Source organism: Lynx canadensis, chromosome C1 (genome assembly GCF_007474595.2).
Source record: "Lynx canadensis isolate LIC74 chromosome C1, mLynCan4.pri.v2, whole genome shotgun sequence".
NCBI classification, from domain to species: Eukaryota; Metazoa; Chordata; class Mammalia; order Carnivora; family Felidae; genus Lynx; species Lynx canadensis.
The window spans coordinates 149643699-149664722 of NC_044310.1; the positions used below are offsets into that span (position 1 = coordinate 149643699).

Here is a 21024-nt window from a genome sequence, read left to right on the forward strand (position 1 = left end):
TCTGAAAAAATATCAAGTGTATAGAAAAATGGAAGGAATAGTTAAAACGAACATCCATATACCAACCCATATTCAACACTTCAACTTATTTGTTTTATGTGTATTTATATGTATGCATTTTATTATCTGAACTACTTGCAAGTAAGTTGCAAGCGTCATGACAATACCCCCGTGGGACCAGTCATTTGCCTGCTTTATCTCTTCCTTGCTTTTCCTTTGAATTGTTCTGTATCTCATAGAGCCAGTGCCTGCAAACTACGTTTCCCATTCTCTCTCTGGCGACTGGGTTCTGTTTAGGTTTTGGCCAATGGGAAGCATTGGCTGGAGATAAGATGGTAAAAAAGAGAGAAGAAGACAGGATATTTCTACTTCCCTTGCTGTGTTTTGGGAAGTGTCTTTGGCAGCGTCTTTGTCTATTTCTGTCAAACAGCCCCTTTCTCCATGGTCCAATCTTCCACTGGAGAGCTCCTGTCAATTCCTGAACAGCCTTGGCTCTGGGGCTGTGATAACACCACTTCCTCCCATTGTTCCTCAAACTCAAGAGCTTTCTGCCTTTGTTAATCCCTGGACTGCCTCTTTTTACCGTTTGCCCTTTTAACTCTTCCAACACCTTTTTAACCAGTTCCCTGTATTGAATCTCCTCTTATGAACTCTCTTGTGGGTTCTATTTTCTTTTTCTCTTTTCTTTTCTTTTCCTTTTCCTTTTCTTTTTTTCCCCCCTTTAAGGTGTGCACTTTATCCAATTGGTCTCATGTCAGTGTATACCTAAAACCTGGCTGCCTCCATGCCTCAACTCCACTCCCAGGGAAACCAAAAGCCTTTATATATCTCAGGTTGAGAGGGCAAGGAGGAGAGCCATGATGGCAGACCATCCAAAATAAAACAAAAAGAACAAGTATTAAGATGAAGATTAAAACATTTTGGACTATCTAATTTATACAAATGCAATGCTATCACCTTCCCCTGTGTGGACTCAGGCAAGGACTGGCCCTTCTCCTTAGGGAGAAATGGGGTGTTTTTGGGGGAAGGCACGGGGACTTCCTGTAATAACGCATCCCACGATATTTGGAATGACTATTAAAAAAAAGAACAGCATACATTCAAAGTCCCCAGCCACATTGTAGAACTTGGGGGATGCTCGCTCCAACCAACTGCTGTCCCCTTCACTGTTTCAGTTTTAAAATCCTGAGTCAAGCTCCACCCGCACCCCCAACACTAAAAACCAAAGGACAAAACACACAACATAAACAAAACCAAGGCAAATAAAGCCATGCCAGTATCATCTTGTTTTCTTCGCAAGTTAGGTTTTGTCAAGAAAGGGTGTAAGGCACAAAACTAACAACAGTCCGCCTAACTGCCTCTGCGGTGGCCGATGGAGGGGCCGGACTCGGCATAATCCTGCTTCCTGACCCATGTCTACTGGAAGGTGGGCAGTAGGGGCCAGGATGGAGCCACCGATCCATGTGGAGTGCTTGCGCTCAGGCGGTGCCATGATTTCGAGCTTCATTGCACAGGTTGCCAGGGCGGGGATCTGCATTCCATTAGCGACGTCAGAGTACATGGTGGTGCCACCAGACTGCACCCTTTCGGCGTAGAGGTCCTTGAGGATGTGGCCGTCACGTTTCTTGATGGAGTTGAAAATAATTTCGTGCATGCCACAGGACTGCATGTCCAGGAAGGAAGGTTGGAAGAGCGCCTTGGGGCAGTGGACAGTCTCGTTGCCAGTGGTGATGACCCGCGGGTCTAGCAGCTCCTACATCGCTCTTCTCCAGGGAGGAGCTGGAGGCCGCGGTGGCCGTGTCCTGCTCGAAGTCCAGGGCGAGAAGTCTAGGGGAGGGCGTAGCCCTTGTAGATGGGTGCAGTATGGGTATAGGGGACCCAGTCACTTGGAGTCCACCAGGATGCCGGGGTACAGCCAGACGCGTGCAAGAATAGCACGGTCTGGATGGCCACATATACGTGACTGGGGTGTTGAAGGTCTCCAACATGATCTGGGTCTCCTCTCACGGTTGGCTCTAGGGTTCAGGGGGACCTCGGTCAGCAGCATGGGGTGCTCCTCGGGGGCCACGTGTAGCTCATTGTGGAAAGTGTGGTGCCAGATCTTCTCTATGTCGTCCCAGTGGGTGAAGATACCATGCTCGATGGGGTACTTCAGGGTCAGGGTGCCCCTCTTGCTCTGGACCTCATCGCCCATGTAGGAGTCCTTTTGGCCCATGTCCACCATCATGCCCTGGGGCACCCCACGATGTAGGGGAAGGCTTGGGGGGAGCATCATCACCTGTGAAGCAGGCCTTAGCACCTGCTGTAGCCGTTGTCTACGAGGAACACAGCCGGGTGGTCATTCAGTGAACTGGTGATGGTGTAGACTGAGGCGTAGCAGCTGAGGCGCTGGGGTGGCCAGGGGTAGGGGCTTATGCTCACGGGGTGGACTCTCACTGGGGTCGCAAGTTCTGTTTTCTTGATTCTGAATACCACAGCCTTTAAATTCTTTGACAAACGTCTCCTAAAAATAAGTATTCTATCAACCTCAACACCATTATCACTTAAGAAAACTAATGATAACTCCCTAATATCATATAATACTCCAGTCCATATTAACATTGCCTTGTCTCCAAAATACTTTTTATAGGATTTCTTCAAAGTAATGCAATGTTAAATCATTTCATTTGATTATTATGTCTTTTTTAGCTTCTCTTAATCTAGAACACTTCCAGGGCTTTTTTTTTTTCCCGTCTATGACATTGGCTTTTTGAGATCCAAAAGTTGTCTTCTAGAATTTTCCACATTCTAGATTTTTTTCTGATTTTTTTTTTCTTTTTGCTGCTGCTGGACTTATTTCTAAACTTCCTTCATTATTTTATTATCTGGAAGTTAGGCATAAAGGCTTGATTAAATTCAAGTTAAATTTTTTTGGCAAGAATGCTTTTTAGATGTTGCTATTTATTTCATATTGTGTCACAACAGGAAACAACATTATAGGATGTCCCACCATGAGTGATGAAATGTTTAATCACTTAAATAATATTATGACTACTAGATTTCATAAGTAGTCAATTATAAGGGTATTTGCCACTTGTGCATTTTGTTTTTGGCACTTTGTAGCCCTGTATGATACCTAACTGAATGCTAGCATTCTATTTCTATTATATTTTAAGCTTATGCTTCATATATATAGCTTAGTGACCTATGTAATTTCTATAGAATTTCTATAGATTGTATGTGTTCTGTGAATATTTGTGAAATGAATGGCCAGCCATGAGTATCATAGCAGTGTGATTGCTTGCTTTTATATCCTAGGTCTTTATTTACTGATCTCTTTCTTTTTTACTAGTCTCTTTTACTCTTAGCCTTTACATCCAGTAAAAACAAACAAACAACAACAAACCACAGTGAAATAGAAGTGGGTTAGGACTAAAGTCAACTTTAGTTGACTCAACATTCAAATTAGTTGACTCAGCATGTCTGAAAATGAACTCATCATCTTTCCTACCAAACTTGCTCTTCTCCCTTTATTGCTTAACATGGTGATTAGCATCATTCGATGGCACCAACTGCCAACTGAGGATGTATCCTTGACCCCTGACTGTCATTCACACTCCGTATCTAATTATTCCCCAAGGTGTGTCCATTTTGCTGTCCTCAATAACTTGAATCTTACCACCATAACTCAAGTTCAGTTTTTCACCAACGCTTCTGTAGACTACTTCAAAAACTGCCCTCCTTGCTTCTAGGCTCACACCCTCAAGTCTTTCTTCCACATTACTTTCAGAAAGTTCATTCTGATATGCAGATTTTCTCATTTCATTCTCCTGCTTAAAATCTTTTAATTGCTCTCCATCACCTACAGCATGCAAGGCCTTCCATATCAAGGTGCTGTTCAGCTCTCCAGTCTCACATCTTGATGCTCTGTTTCTTGAACCTTCCACGCCGATGCTCACACATCACAGTTCCACAACAGGCTGTGCTTTCTCATCTACATACTTGTACCCACGCTATTCTTCCACCCTGAAATCTCCTTCCATGTCGTACTCACCTGGTTACCTCTGCTCATGCCTCAAGTCTCAGCTAAAGAGATATCTTTATGTGAATCCTTCCCTGATGCTCTCAGGCAAATTATTCTTGAATCCCAGTACCTAGCACAGTGCTGGTACAAGGAAGTGAGCAATACTTCTTTCCAGCCCCCTGAAGGGGGTACTCAGTCCTCAAAATGCTTTCCCTGATCCTTCTTTCAATCTGAATTGATTCCTCTATCCCTTTTAATTGCTCTCTCAGTAAAATTTTCCTTATTTTCCTAGACTCACGATGACTGGATATAAATATAAAGATATTAAAAATATAAAAAACATATCCCCAAAATCTCAAGGCTTGAAGCAGAGATCCTTAGGCCAGCATCGAGGCTCCTGCCTAGGCCTATAGAGAAAGCCTGGGAACAGAAGTCTAACGAGGCCACAGAAATCATCAGGCCAGAGTACGTCACCACCAGGAGTGAAGGGCCAAGATCCAAATTGGGATGCGGGAACCACAGCAGGGCTAGAGCTGCAAGAATCCCACTGCACCCCTCTTTTTCATCTCTCTTTGGGGCTGTGAGGCCGGTGATGAATCTAGAAGTTTGTAGTTTGTAGCAGCCCTATGAAATCACAAAACAAGGCTGATAATAGTTGTATAAGAAGGAAGACTGGGCATTGGTCTTAAATTGTGGTACATTAAATAACCATTTCTTTTTCTTGAATGAATCACTCTGTTTTTCTGCATCTTTTAGAGCATAGGCAAATGAAAAAACAGGGACCTAAGAAAGAATAAAAATAAACCAATGATGAATTTTAATAAGCCCAATTCAGAAGAATGCAAATACTACTGCATGAATCTGGATAGGAGAAGGAAAAATGTTTTAAAAAGTGATTATACAAAGAATGATAAAAATAGCAGTATAATGTATGGGAAAATGTTACACATGGAAGGAAAATAAGAAACCACTCTCCTAACTTCCTCATTGGCTTAGTATCTGATAATCATGTCATTTTTCTTCCTAAAATCCTCTAATGCTTTCCTAATATATTTGGAATAAAATCCAAAAACCTTAGTGTGACCTGCAAAGTCCTGAGATCTGTCTCCTGTCCACATTTCCAGCTGCATTTCACACCTCTCTTCCCTGTCACTGGATTCTAACCACACTGGCCTTCCTTCTGTTTTTCAAATACACTAAGTCCCTTTTTTCCTCAGGGTCTTTTGAAGATATTTCCCCCTCTGCCTGGCATGGTCCTAATCCCCTGCCCCCGATCCTGTGCCAGCTTCTCCTCTGGGCTATACTTCTCCCCACAGCCCTCAAAACCCTTTCCCTGATCCCTCTTCCCATCTAAATTAGCCTCTAACCCCATTAATTTCTCTCTTAGACAAATTTTCCTTTATTGCACGAATCAAAATTTGTAACCATATATTCATCTGGGTGGTTATTTGTTTGATATTTGAAATCTTCATAAGTGTAGGAACCATGTCATTTTGCTTAATGCTAGACAGTAGGCGGGGCACCTGGTGGCTCAGTTGGTTGACTGTCCAACTCTTGGTTTTTGGTTCAGGTCATGATCGCATGGTTCGCAAGATCAAGTCTCGTGTCTGGCTCTGTGCTAACAGCAAGGAACCTGCTTGGGATTCTCTCTTCCCCTCTCTCTGCCCCTCTACCACACATGTTCTCTGTCTCTCTCAATATAAATAAATATTTTTATTAAAAAAATTTTTTTTAATATTCCTTTATTTTTGAGAGAGACACACAGAAAGAGAGACAGAGAGAGAGAGCATGAGCTGGGGAGGGTCAGAGAGAGAGGGAGACACAGAATCCAAAGCAGGCTCCAGGCTCTGAGCTGTCAACAGAGAGCCAGACGTGGGGCTCGAACTCACAGGCCGAGAGATCGCGACCTGAACTGAAGTTGGCTGCTTAACCTACTGAGCCACCCAGGTGTCCCAGTAAATAAACATTTTTTTTAAAAAAAGTCCTCTAGGGCTTCGACTTAGGACATAGATATATATTTTAAAGTGCCCCAGATGCATGTAATGTTCAGGTAGACTTGAACTCTAAAAAAAGCTGGTAAAAATGGTGCCATAAGCTGTTCTGGGGCTTATTCTAAAGCCAAAGGAACAGCCTTATCCCCAACCCCAAGCCAGTTACATATGCAGAATACTGTGCAAGAGAGAGAGGAGAACGAGAAGTTACCAGGATCTCAGTGTTCATCATCTGAGGTTGTCCCCCACCACGACTGAAAGAGAGCTATTTGTGCTTTCTACCCAAACTCTGCCAAGCTCAGAGGGGAGGTGGGCTCTAATATTGTGTGTAAATATCACAGTCTTGTTGGAAGACCCCAGGTGGACATCTGCTTAGGCAGAGGACATGTTGATTTACCCAGCCTCTGCCCATGCAGGGCGACAGAGGATGGAACATGGACGGCAGGGCAAAGGTAGAGGGTGAGAGGGAGGAGCCTGTGCTGCCACCGTTTGGCCTGCATTTCCCACGCACCATGGAATATCACACCAGTATCATTAAGCTGGAGCCTTTGGGCTATTGCTCTCCGCCGAGAGAGAGAAAGGCTGGCTGAGGGAATCCTAACAGTTGCGGGGGTGGGGGTGGGGGGGTGAAATGTTGGTGAGGAGAGCTGAGGAGGGGCGAGGAGGGTCAGCAGGAGTGGACCCCCAGAGCAGGGCCATGGGGAAGCACTGACAGCCTTTTGAAGAGCTCTCACGGATGCCCTGTGAGGGAGCCAGATGATTTTGAGGTTAGTTCAGCATTAGGCAGAAAAGAAGTAGGAGATAGCAGACAGGAGAGCTTAAGAGCAGCCAGCTGTGTGAGAGGCCATCATCCCTTGTCAACTCCTTCTCGGCACAATGGAGTAGCCAGTGTAAAGTTCTCAATCTTGGCTGCTTGGTAGCATCACCTGGGAGCTTCTAAAATTATTGCTACTCAGACCTCACCCCCCAGACCCCTCACCTCGAGTCTGACTGACTCAAATACCCATGCTACATTACCTCCCAAAGACATGGTGCAGGGCATCTCCCTTTCAGAGCCCCTCTCCCATCTGGGGCACCAGTCACCCATCAAAGGTGAGCCAGAGCCCAAGGCCTGCCTTCAAACCCAAGCCACTAGCCACGGGTTCCTGCGCTGAGTGGAAACGTATGACACCATAGACACAGGCAAGTGGGAGAGATTACAAAGTAAATTTAAGAGAGTCCAAGAAAAACATGACAAATGAAAGTCGTACAGTGAGAGAATGGGAGGGTCGCCTGGAGGCTCCTAGGGCTTATTTTGCATGTGCACAAGGAGTGAGTTATTAGCGATAGTGACAATAGGGCTTTCTCAGAAATGGAAGATGCCTTTTACTAAAAGAGAAAGTAAACATAACTTAGAACAAATCTCATATCATACCTTAATGTTTACAAAGGAGACAGAGGGAGAGAGGGCAGGAAAGAACAGATTTCCCAGGGGAGGAAATTGCAATGAGAACAAGTAATCTGGATCAAGCCAGAGCATGTTTGAACAAAAAGAATACCCGAGGACAGAGGAAACTCTAAGGATAAGATAGGATTTTACAGAGCAGGAACCCCTACTAGATGGATTTTAGACTGTTTTAAAGTGGCGAATGTAGTCAAATGCCAGAGCAAGAGGTTCTATAAATGAATGCTATTTCCTACAGGTTTTGATGCTTGAAGGCTTTTCCCAAGTTCAGAATAAATATTTCTAAATTAAAGACAACTCTAACCTCCAATTAGGGGAATGGTTAAGTAAATCATAGTGGACAGCATGAGATGGAATAGTACGCTACCTTTAAAAGTGGTTCAGATGACGGGGTGCCTGGGTGGCTCAGCTGGTCATGTGAGTCTTGATTTTGGCTCAGGTCTTGATCTCGTGGTTTGTGAGATGGAGCCCCGGGTCGAGCCCTGTGTCAAGCTCCACACTGATAGCACGGAGCCTGCTTGGGATTCTCTCTCTCCCTCTCTCTGCCCCTCCCCCTCCCCCTCCCCCACTAGTGTGCTCTGTTTCTCTCTCTCTCAAAATAAATAAAAATTAAAAAAAACGATGCAGATGACATAAACCCAGGATAACACAGACTGATTAGGTTTAAAGAAACAAGACACAAACTACGTGTGCTTACAACTCTGTGAAAAATGTGAACTTTCTTGTATACTTCTTTGCTGCCAATTTCCAAGTTTTAATCAATGAGTATATATTATTGTAATACTTAGAGAATCAAAAGATAAATATTATTTACAATCTTATAGCCCTCTTTCATGTTTTATATCCTTTTTTTCCCACCTACGTGCTCACAGAAGGTACTTTTGACACCACCGCTAGGTTCCTGGCTATTTATCTCTCCCTAGGCTACTATTTATGTCTCGGGCTTCCTTCTCCCAGTGCTGAGCTGCCAAGCATTTTATTCCTCCAATGGCTTTTTTTCTGAAGATACCATATCAACTTCAAGGCAGTTTCTTAGAATACCCTGACTGCTAGGTAGGCATCCTCCAACATTTAGCACATACTGTTTTCCATACTGTTTGTATTAATTTTCTATTGCTGAGAAATAAATTAGTACAAACATGGTGGCTTAGAGTAATTCTTTTATTATCCCATGGTTTCTGTGGGTCAGGAATCCAGGTATGCATTAATTGAGTCTTCAGCTCAGGGTCTCTCAAGGCTGCAGTCAAAGTATTGACCAAGGCTCTGAGGCTCAGGGTTTTTTTCAAGGTCAGTTTTTGTTGTTGTTTGTTTGCTTGTTTGTTTGATTGTCTTGCCAGGATTCAGTCTTTTTGAGATTTTGGGACTGACCCCCCCCCACCTTTCCAGCTGTTTTTTGGCTGAGGATTACTCTTAGCATCTAGTGGCTACTTCCATGTGGCCCTCTCACAGTATGTCCACTTCTTCAAGGCCAGTGGAGAGTAGCTGCTTTTGCTTTGTGTATCTTTTAGAGGCTCACCTGATTAGGTAAGGCCCACCCAAGGTAACCTTTTGATTAGCTCAAAGCTGACTGAATAGAGTCCTTGTTTATACCTGCAAAATCTCTTCTCCTTTGCCCCATAATTTAACCTAATTATGAGAGTGTTGTCCTCTCATATTCAAATTACATAGAGTGGTGTACACCAGGGGATGGAAATCTTGGGGTCCGTATTAGAATTTTGCCTACCACAAGATTACAGGGGTGAATTAAGGGTACTACAAATATTGGATTAGAATTTATTTAAAATATATTTTAACTGAAATTAATAATAAAACCAACACGCTCTTAATATATTACATGCCATTTTCTGCACGTATTTCAACATTGTCTTGCCATTTGTGTTTGCTTCAAGAATTTCCCAAGAATGCAACGTAAGCTTACTTTACAAAAAGAAGCACCATTTGCAACAGTTATCTCTGGTAATCTGGATTTCCTTGAAACTGTAAAACCAATGAAGGAATAAAAGAATCAACCAAGTAACCAAACACAGCCTGGAAATAAATTGGAGACTGAGGGGAATAAAGGGATATTTATGGCTTTTCATACGGGGGGGATGACATTTCAGGCTTCCTTTGAAACAGAAGAGTCCTGCTGTTAAAAAATTGAAAAATTTTCAGAAGCATCTACTGAGGTAGGGTGGGGGTATGTGATGTGTGTCGAGGCAGTGAAAGTTGATATTTCCTGGCCCTGCCTGCTCTCTTACCTCATAGCCAAGTAGCTCTCCAGTATTTCCAACCCAGCTGGGAAAACAGCATTGGCTAGCACTTTTATGGTGCTTACTGTGTGGGGGGCATTGTTCAAAGCTCTTTTTATGTAGTAACTCGCTGAGTCGTTCCAATAATTCTGCGAGGTATGTGTACTATTACTATTATTATTGCAGGTTGAACCCATTTGCATGTTTTTATCTTCATCTTTTCTGCTTGGCTGCTCTATTCTACTTTTCTTTGCAACACTGTAGTCCCTGCTCCTCATTCTCTTTCTCGCATCAGCCATTTTGTGCAGCCACCGGTCTTGTGGCTAACTTTCTTGCCTGTTAGCGTTTAATACTTGTGTGACAAACCTTTCCATGGTCTCTACTAGTACTCAATCTCTTCCATGCTCACTATGATTAGATGAGAGCCGCATTCCTTTATGTTTCTTGGAATGGCCGTGTGGACAGTGCAGTCTCCTGAACATTGGCCACCATTCCCAATGGAATAGATTTTAGAGCATTTTGCTCGAAAAATCTTGATCTAAATCTTGGTTGCAGGTGGCTGAAACCCAAGTCAAATGATCTAAAGCATAAAATAATATATTCATTCTCGTAGATTTTAAGGGTAGTGAAGACTCACAGAAGTGAGCTCACAGAAGCAGCTCAAGAAGATACAGTAGCTCGTAGAACTTTAGGCATCAGAGTCTCAGAGACAAGAACTGTGGACTCCTTTCTTGACTCTGGCCTCTGCTTGGCTTCATGTTGCAGCATGGCCCTCTCCACACGGCAGAGAAGACTGCCATCACTAGCTCCAGAGCTGCCTCATCTCCTTTTATCCAACACCACAGCAAGAAGGCTTCTTTCATCCAACATCTGAGTGTCACTCACAGGGAAAGGTTCCGATTGGCCTACTTTGGGAGGCTTGTGATTGGCCCAGCCCATGTGAACTTTCCATTTGTTTCAGGGGTAGAGGTGAAGCTATGCCTGTAGGTTCACTGGGAGAATTGGAGCTTCCCAAAGGAAAGCGGGCTGTGTTTCAGAGGGGATGGGGAATCATGCTAGGTGGCAAAACCTCTAGCTGCCACTGACCAATAGCAGTAGGGAGATCTTCAAATACAACTTAGCCTCCAATAAAGTGTCTAAATAATTTTCTCCCTAACACTCAGTTTTCATCTGGGTGACATGATTTAAGATATGGTTTACGCGGAATGCAAACTGTAGAACACCATTCAGCAAGCGAATCACAGTGCTGCCCAAGCCATATTGAGCTTTATGATGGTGCAAACCCATAAATTAAAAATTGCTGGGAATCAGTGGAAATTTTCTGTACAGGGACAGGAAGATCTCAACCCCAGGAGGGAGAAAGCTAAAAGAGCTGGCACAAGGAGCCAGAGTAGGGCCTCGTTGAGCCCCAAGTTAGCATTTGCTATATTACTGTTTAAGATGATGATGTATACATCGGATATAGCACACCATTGTCTGGAGAATGCAGAGCTTGATGGGAGATGTCAGAAGGCCACTTGAGTAGGAGACTGAAGGTGGCTCAACAGTGGCAAGTGTACTTTTTGCCATTGTCTGGAATCAGCAAAAACAGCCAGTACATTTTGTGCTCCATTACTGGTTTTGCTATAATTAACAATCAAGGGTTTGGAGGGAACTAAAGAAAGAGAATGAGGTAGGAGTGGGAAAGGGGGAAGAGGCATTCATGAAATACTTTACTAATTTGAATTTGGGAAAAGAGTTTTGGGATTTTCTTATAGGACCACACCTTTAAAGCCTTCATCTGGGTAAAATCAAGATGAAATATTTGCTGACTGCTTATACCCTATGGGGCGGTGGGATGTTCTTTCTAAGAGCTTCTGAAATCTTCTTTTCAAGGAAGTCTCTGTTATAAAAAAGACAATAGGATGTTTGTAGTTTCCTCCCTTCCTTCCTTCCTTCCTTCCTTCCTTCCTTCCTTCCTTCCTTTTTTCTTGGTAAATTCTAGCTGATGGTAGTTCAGAACCACGCTTTGTGTTGTTTAGTTTTCTTTTATGCAGAAATGCAATGCTTGGACATGTCATGAACTTAGCAAAGAAAAAGAATATGCTTTTAAAACAATTTGGTACCCCAAATTTGGAACCCAGAACATTGGAATCTATGAAGAATGCACATCTAAATCTTTAACTTGGCACCTCCAGGGGGTTGTGGGTGGGAGTGGGGTGGGGGGATGTAATTCAAATACCAGCCTGGAGGAATCATTTCGATTACGATGTAAGAAATGTAAGAAGTTATTGTAATGAGGTCAGTTCTGGTCCTTATGTTATTAGCCGACCAGTGAGGATGCAGATGAGGTGGAACAGAAATTAATTAGAGTATTATGGGGGCTTTACAATCTAAGGTATTCAGAAACTGAGCAAAACTAGGTCTGTGTTCTTAAAAAAAAGATTATAGAGAGACCTTATTAAAGCACAGAAGGCTCAGCTATTTAAGATGGTGACATACATAGAGGCAGGAATGTGCAAAGAGAAGCTGAAAGGCAGCCAGGCCCTGAAGGAATTTCAGTGGAATTTCTTCACCGGAGGAGTAGTTAATAAATAGAGCAGATTTCTAAGGGCAGAAACTAGAGCAGCTACTACAAATAGTTTTTTTTTTTTTTTTTTTTTTAAAGGAAGGGAGTGATAGGAAGTTAGAGAGGAAAATGTTGAAACAAAGAAAACAAGTCTTTTAGCTAGCAATCCCGGCCACCTCCCATGCAAAAATGTCTGCTCCCTGACATTGAGACTACTGTATCATTTAATAATCATAAAACACACTGTGGAGTTGGCCTTGGGTGTTAGTTTTAGATTAATGCTAGATATCATTAAGAACTGCATGTAATATAATACTTTTCCAAAGTCTGAAAGACCATTTGCTTTGTCTTGCTGCCAGCATTTCTGCTATTTTCCATTGCACAGAAGGACAGAATGGAGGGCTAGAAATCCTTTTGTGCTCTGGGATGGTCTCTACTCCCGCTTTGATGTGTCCCTCATAGTCTGATACAGGAAGCCTTCTCTGGGGCAGTTTTAATATAGTGTGTGCTGATGAATCCAAGGCTCTGATTCTTTTATTTCTATTCTCGATCAGGTAGGTTGGGATGGTTACTAGCTCATTGTGCACAGGGCTCTTATTCTTCAGATTGTCAAATGATGACAAAAAGGGAATGGATGTAAGTGCGTGTATCTTTGGGCCAACATGTCTGCAACTTCATCAATATGCAGATTTCTTCCCGCCTCACCAATCAAAAAAATTTTTTACCAAGATTCAACTTGGCAAAAACTAACTTTAGAATTTGCCAATTGATTCATAGGGTTGGAACTGTTAGCTGTGATTTCTGTTCTCAGTTCTCTATGTGGGTCCCTCTCACTATCCATGAAAACTGAAAGAAATATTTACCCCCAACCTTCAGATTTCATGGCAGAAGGATTCTGTCAGGGCAGCAGCCCCTGATTTATGGGGAGGCTGACAGGTGTGTGGGATGACTGGTGTTGCCACACGGCAGCACTTCCCAGACCGTGGGCCTCATGATCCCCTCGGATGTCAGTAGAGATGCAGATTCCTGGGCTCCATGCTCAGACCTATTGAAATAGAATTCCTGAGTTCGGGACCTATGGATCTGCAATTGTTTTTCAGTCACACGGGTGATTCTGAGACCTGTAGGCCCAGAGGACTGGGACTTGTAATTTGAAGGAGAAGACATGACAGAGGCTAAGTAGGAAACCTTATGGATATTTGCTTTCATTTCAGCTTTCATTTCCCAAACATTGCTGGGAAGAGCAATGGCAGGGGTCACAGTGGGTCCAGAGCAGCAGCGATTTGGGGGTATCAAGCAAGCAGGATATGGAATCATAAAATCTGTGCAGGAGTAGACAGGGGCCAGGTGACAGGCTAACCTTCTGGGAGTTTATTAGAAAATAGAAAATAAGTGATGAATGGAACATTCTGATATCCCATGTGTATTGGAGATCGTTGATGGTAAATCTGGCTGACTCAAGCTCAAAACAATACACTTGCACATGGAAGGAAAAGCTGTAGCGTGAGCTAGCCCCGGAGGAATTGAAGGTATGGCTGGTGATCTCTCTTGCAGTTCCCTTGGCTGAGAGAGGGCATGGTACCTCTATCAACCATCCTCCTGTCTGTACCAATGGAAAAGAGGGATTGCCTTGGAGGAACTCAGGATGTACTCGCTGAAAGTAAGGTTGTAAAATGGAGTGGATGTGAGGCAGTCAAAACAAACTACTCTTTCAACCAAAAAGCAAGAAGCAAACCAAGGAGAGTCAGTCTTATTCTGTGAATAGCCAGCAGTCAGAGGCCCTCCAGTAAGCAGGATGAGGTGGGTGGTCAAAGGGCCAGATTAAAATCAGGAACTTCATAAGAACCGAAGAAAGAGATAGAGTTAGCTGGAGGGCAGGTACTCTGCAGTTAAAGGGAGACTTGTCAATGTTAATCTGCTTATAAAAGATGGAGGGGGCTGGTCTTTGCTCCTCTGCCAATAGACTCTTCCCAATCTGTGATAGTTCCACTTTGCGAGCCCGCCCCTGGCAGGGGTTCCCTCTGCTGTGCAACCTTCACTTCTGCTTGGTTCCCAGCGGAGATACCACTCAACGTCTTTCTTGCCTCCTCGGCCACTGCATTTCTCCATGTTTCCATGGGGGCTGTTAAATTGCCAGGGCTTTTCACTCTCTTGCCTATTCCCCTCTGGGCCAACCTTGCTAGACTTAGGGGACACCGTGGCTTAGGCCAGCTAGGCCAGTGCCATGACTGGTTAAATAGGCCTTTGTAGATTGGCCTGGGAATCACACCACTATTTATAATAATTTTTTTTTTTCCTATGGGGAAATTCTTTGAGTTCCAAACACCCCATTGACTGGTGACCTTTTAGAACACAGTCCTATCTAGGCTCCACAGTGGGGTGAGATCACTAGGAGTTGTCGGAGCCAAGCTGGGAACAGCAAACCAAGGCCAGGCCAAGCTGGGGTTAGATGGTGAGCTCACAGCAGAGAGATTCGAAGTCAAGTAGAGATTTGAATGCCTAAGTGTGTGGATGAATCTAAGATTAACCTTGCTGGGATAAGGGTCGGGCAGGGAGAGGTTGGGTGACATGATAAGCAGACCAGGTGAGGTAAACCAGGGTGAGTAAAATGTGCTGTGGGGCTAGAGATGTACATTGGCAGTGCCTTTGTTATCTCACCCCCCTCATGGGGCCTGACTGCTTTGAAGTGGGAAACTTGGCCACTGTTCTCTCTCTGAATAAAGCACAATCCCTACGGATCGGAGGCAGGGAGAGCTTATCAAGAGCAATGACTTGGGCTGTTGGTACATTTCTGTCATTACCACTTCCTCCACCCAGATCCCTCTGGCTCATCACTCAGATTCCCTGTTGCTGCTTCTTTATCTCTTGGTTCCTCTTTCCCTCTTCCTTTTCACAAAGAATTTCTTCAGTGCAACAGCACCAGTTTTCCAGCCTCTGTGCCTCTGTAACCATACTCTCTGCTTGCCCCACTGCAATGATGAATTGAGCTGCAAGGTAGGGCTTGGACTTCAGAGCAACTCCCCTACTTCTGCAATGGATTTCATCACCTCCTGCCTACTTGCAAATGTGCTTTCTCTCTCCTGCATCACCACCCACTGGAACGTAAATTAAAATAAAAACATATAATGTCTTCCACTTAGAAATTAGCCATACCTTGACCCTACATTTCTCCCCAGCTGCTGTCCCATATCTCTGTCTTTTTATAGCAAATTCCTCAAAAGAGTTGGTCTTCTCAATGTTCTCGAATTCTTCTTTCATTTTCTCTCTCCCTTTTCACTTAAAGCTTTATTGAGATGTAGTGTACATGCCATAAAATTCACACATTGAAAGCACTCAGTGATTTTTAATATATTCAAGTTGTCAACCATGACTGTAATCAATTTTAGAATATTCTCATCACTTCAAGAAGAAATCCTTTACCTAATTGGTCATTTCTCCCCATTTTCCTCAATTCACCTTCAGGCCCTAAACAACCCCTAGTCTACTTTCTGTTCCTATAGTTCTGCCTATTGTAGACATTTCACATAAATAGAATCACACAATATGTGGTCTTTTGTGACTGGCTTCTTTCACTTAGCATATTTTAAAAGCTCATCTATATTGAAGCATGTATCCGTATTTCATTTCTTCTTGTGGCCAAATAATATTCCATTGTATGGATATGTCCCATTTTATTTATCTATTTACCAGTTAATGAACATGGGGTTTGTTTCTGTTTGGGGGCTATTACGAATAATGTTGCTATGAACACTCATATACAAGTTTTTGTGTGAGCATAAATTTTAATTTCTTTTTTATTTCTCAAGGTTTTGTATGAATAAATAATTTACATACCTAGCAATGGAATTGCTGGGTCATATAATAAATCTATGTTTAACATTTTGAGTAGTCGCCAGACTGTTTTCCAACATGCTGCACCATCTTACACTCCCATCAACAATGTACAAGAGTTCCAATTTCAACAGTTGTAGCCATCACTTGCTTGTAGTCTGTCTTTTTATTATGCCATCCTAGTTACTAGGAAGTGGTAGTGACTTACGTTTGATGTAATGATGGCTGATGGCTAATGATTTTGAGTATCCGTTCATGTGTTTATTGGTCATTCATATATGTTCCTTGGGGAAATGTTTATTCATATCCTTTGTCCATTTTTTTAAGTTTATTTATTTTTTTGAGACAGAGATACATGGGGAGGGGGGACAGAGAGAGAGGGAGAGAGAGAGAATCCCAAGCAGGCGCTGTACCATCAGCACAGAGCCTGATGCGGGGCTCAAACTTGCCAACCATAAGGTCATGACCTGAGTCAAAACTGAGAGTCATATGCTCAACAGATTGAGCCACCCAGGTGCCCCTTCTTTGCCCAATTTTTAATTGGGCCGTCTTTTTCTTATTGAGTTGTAAGGGTTCTCTATATATCCTATACATTAGTTCCTTGAAAGGTACATGATTTGCATTTATTTGTTTCCATACTGTGGCTTGTCTTTTCTTTTTCTTAATGATGTTTTCTGGAGCACAGAAATTTTTAATTTTGACGAAGTCCAATTTATCTATTTTTTATTTGTTGTGTATACTTTTGATGTCATATGAAAAGAAGCTATCCCTTAATGTAATCAAATTTATTCCTATGTTTCTTTTAAGAGTTTAGTGGGTTTTGATTCATTTAGTTTTTTATTTATTTTGAGTTAATTTTTGTATACAATGTGAGGTAGGTGTCCACCTTTATTCTTTTGTATAAAGATATCCAGTTGTTCAGTACAATTTGCTGAAAAACAAAAACATAATTGTCTTTACACCCAGATGAAGATCAATTGACTCTGGATTTATTGGTTTATTTTCAGAGTCTTGGTCCTATACATATATATATATACACATATATAGGTATATATATATATATATATATATACACATATAGGTATATATATATATATATACACATACATGTATGTATACATATATATGTATACATATATATACATGTGTATCCTTATAGAAGTACTGTACTGCCTTGTTTTAAGTTTTGAAAATGAGATGTAAGAGTCCTCCAACTTAGTTCTTTTTCAAGATTGTTTTGGCTATTCTGGATATCTTGAATTTCTTTATTAAATCTAGTATCAGCTTATCAATTTCTAGAAAGAAGTCACCTGAGATTTCAATTGAGATTGCACTGCACCTGCAGACAAATTTGGAGGAGCATTTCCATTTGTAACATTATCTTCCAATTTGTGAATATGCAATGTCGTTCCATTGATTTAGATCTTTAAAATTTCAAAAATGTCTCCTTCAGAGTATGAATTTTATACTTTGTTAGATTTACTTCTAAATATTTTATTCTTTGTGATGCTATTGTAAATGAAATTGTTTTCTTAATTTTATTTTTATATGATTCATTGCTGGTGTATAGAACTATAATTACTTTTCACATATTGATTTTGAGTCCTGCAATCTTGTTGATCGTATTAGTTCTAATCATTTTTTAGCAGATTCCTTTGGATTTTCTGTATACATATAGGATCCTTAAGATATATATACAAGATTATGCTATTTGCAAATAGAGATCAGACATCCTTGTATTTTTCCTGATCCTAGGGGAAAAGCTTTCAGTCTTTCACCATTATGTATCATATTAGCTGTGGGTTCTTCGTAAATGTCTTTTATTAGAGTGAGGAATTTCCTTCTATGCCTAGTTTGTTGAGTGTTTTTAATATGAAGGGATATTGAATTTTGTCAAATGTTTTCTCTGTATCTATGGAGATAATCTTATGGTTTTTATTTTTTATCTATTGATATGGGGTGCTACATTAATTGATTATCAAACAAACATTAAACTAAACTTACATTGCTGTGATAAATGCCATTTGGTTATGGTATACGGTCATTTTTATAGGTTGCTGGATTCAGTTTGCTAGTATGTTTTTTGACGATTTTTGTGTCTATATTTGTAAGAGGTATTTTATCTGTATTTTTCTTTTCTTGTGATGTCTTTGTCTAATTTTGAAATCAGATCTCATACAATGAGTTAGGAGGTGTGTATTCTCTGATTTCTTGGCAGAGTTTGCAAAAGATTGGTGTTAGTTCTTCTTCAAGTGCTTTGTAGAGTTTGGGTCTGAACTTAATTATCTGAGTTTTTGATTACTAAATCAATTTTTTACTTGAGAGAGGTCTATTCAGATTTTCTTCTTCTTGAATCAGTTTTAACAGTTTATCTCTCACTAGGTATTTGCCTATTTTAAGTTACCTAGTTTATTGGCATAGAGTTGTTCATAGTAATTCCGACAGTTCTTTTTATTTCAGTAAGACTGGTAGTACTGTTCATTCTTTTGTTCCTGATTTTACTAATTTGAATCTTCTCTTTTTGCTTGGTCAATCTGGAGAGTCTGCCAGTTTTGTCCTTTTCAAAGAGCCAACTCTTGCTATCGTTGATTGTTTCCATTTGTTTTCCTGTTCTTTATTTCACTGATCTCTGCTCTGATAATTATTATTAATTTCTTGTTGCTTGCTTGGAGTTTAGTTTGCTCTTTCCCACCCACAGGTTTTAAAAGTAGAAGGTTAGGTTATTGATTTGAAATCTTTCTTCTTTTATGAGGTAGGTACTTACATGGATAAATTTCACTCTAAGCACTGTTTTATCTGCATCCCGTATGTTTTGGTATGTAATGTCTTCATTTTCATTCATCTCAAACTATTTTGTGTGGTTTCCTATGGAATTTCCTTTGAGATTTTTTTTCTTTGATTTATTGGTTATTTAGGAGTGTAGTATTTAATTTCCATGTATTGGTGAATTTTATAGATTTGTTATTGATTCCATAGTGCTCTGAGAAAAAAGCATTAAAAAGGATTAAAAATATATTAAAAAAATTTTAAATCATTTTAGATATGTTGATGCTGTTTTATAGCCTTCCATAGAAAGTTCTGTGTGCATTTGAGAATATGTATACTGCTATTGTTGGATGTAATAAAGATACCTATTAAGTTTAGTTGGTTTACAGTGCCATTCAACTGTTCTACTTCCTTGTTGATCTTATGTCTAGTTGTTCTATCCATACTTAAAGAGGGATATTGATGTCTCCAGCTATTATTGTTGAATTATCTATTTCTCCCTTCAGATCTGTCAATCCTTGCCTCATATAATTTGGAGGCTCTGTTTGATGTGTATATTTATAATTGTTCTATCTTACAGTTGTCCTTTTTTAAAAAACAAAATGTTCCTCTTTATATGTAGCAATGTTTTTTAAAGTCAATTTTTTTCTGATATTAATAGTGCCAGCTTTTTTCTTTCTTTTTTTAAGTAAACTCTGTGCATAATGTGGGGCTTGAACTCAGAACCCCAAGATCAAGAGTTACATGCTCTACTGCCTGAGCCAGCCAGGCACCTCTAATATTGCCAGATTTCTATCTTTACTCATTAGCCATATATATATATATATATATATATTTCTCTATATACCAAGACTTCTGAGTTACATCCCTAAAACCAATCTTGCTCTAAACTTGAAACTCCACATCTAATTCCTTCTTCTCATTTCCACTTGAACTTTAATAGGCATCTAATTTTTTTTTAATTTTTTAAAGTTTTATTTATTTGAGAGACAGAGAGCGTGCACGTGTGTGCACGCACGCACACACAAGTGGGGAAGGGCAGAGAGAAGGAGAGACAGAATTCCAAGCAGGCTCTGCACCATCACACAGAGCCCAATGTGGGGCTGGAATCCAGGAACCATGATATCATGACCTGAGCCGAGATCAAGAGTTGAACACAATTTGAACACTTAACTGTGCTACCCAGGCATGCCTATGGACATCTAAATTTTAACACATTTAAAAGCAACTTGCTAAACTTGTTATACCCCCGGTTTCTCCATCCCAGTAAGTTCAACTTCATTTTTTTCTAGACACTTGGACCAGAAATCTTGGAGTCACACTTGACTACTCTTCTTCTTCTTCTTCTTCTTCTTCTTCTTTGTCTCACACTCCATATCCCATGTATTAACAAGTCCTGTCTATCTGAAATTTAAATACTGCGCCACTTTCTGCATTGTTACTGCTCTAATATAATCCAAAATATCCCCTTGTCTGGAATCCTGTAATTATCTCCTTCCACCATTTCCTTCCACATTATATTCACAGAGCAGCTAGGGTGCTGTTTTTAAAAAGATAATGTACTTTTGTATTGAACACTGTAGTACCTCCACATCTCATTTAGAATAAAATGGAAAATCCTTACTATTATCTACTAGATCCTATATTATCTATGTAGTAGTTTTCCATTGCTGCATAATAGATTATCTGAACACTTTGTGGCTTCAAACAGTAACAATTTATTATTTTTCACAATTTCTGTAGGTCAGAGAATAGAGAACATCTTAGGTGGGTGATTCTGGCTTGGAGTTTGCAATTGACATTCTGGGCAATGTTGACTGGCACTGTGGTCATCTAAGGGCTTGACTGAAGATGCAAGATCTGCTTCTGAGGAGGTTCAATCGTGTGCATGGCATGATAGGCTGGTGACAGGCCTCCATTTCTCCCCATATATGCGTCTTTCTAGGTTGCTTGATGGTCTTTATAACTTGGAGTTTTCTTCAGAACGAGTGACCCAAGAGAGAGGGCAAGCACAAGCTGGTTTTTCTCTGACCTAATCTCAGAAGTCATAGGACATCCCTTTATCACATTCTATTTGTTAGACCCAAGTCACTAAATCTGGCCCATATTTACAGGAGAAGAATTAGGCTTTCTTTTTTGAACAGAGAGGCATCACAGAACTTATAGACAAATATAAAACCACCACAACTTGTTCCTCATCTTTTTTTAAA

General features: G+C 41.0%; 1 pseudogene; it reads right to left on the reverse strand.

The window, feature by feature from the left end:
* Positions 1–1279: 1279 nt before the first annotated feature.
* On the reverse strand, positions 1280–2272 carry LOC115519860 (annotated as a pseudogene).
* Positions 2273–21024: the final 18752 nt, after the last annotated feature.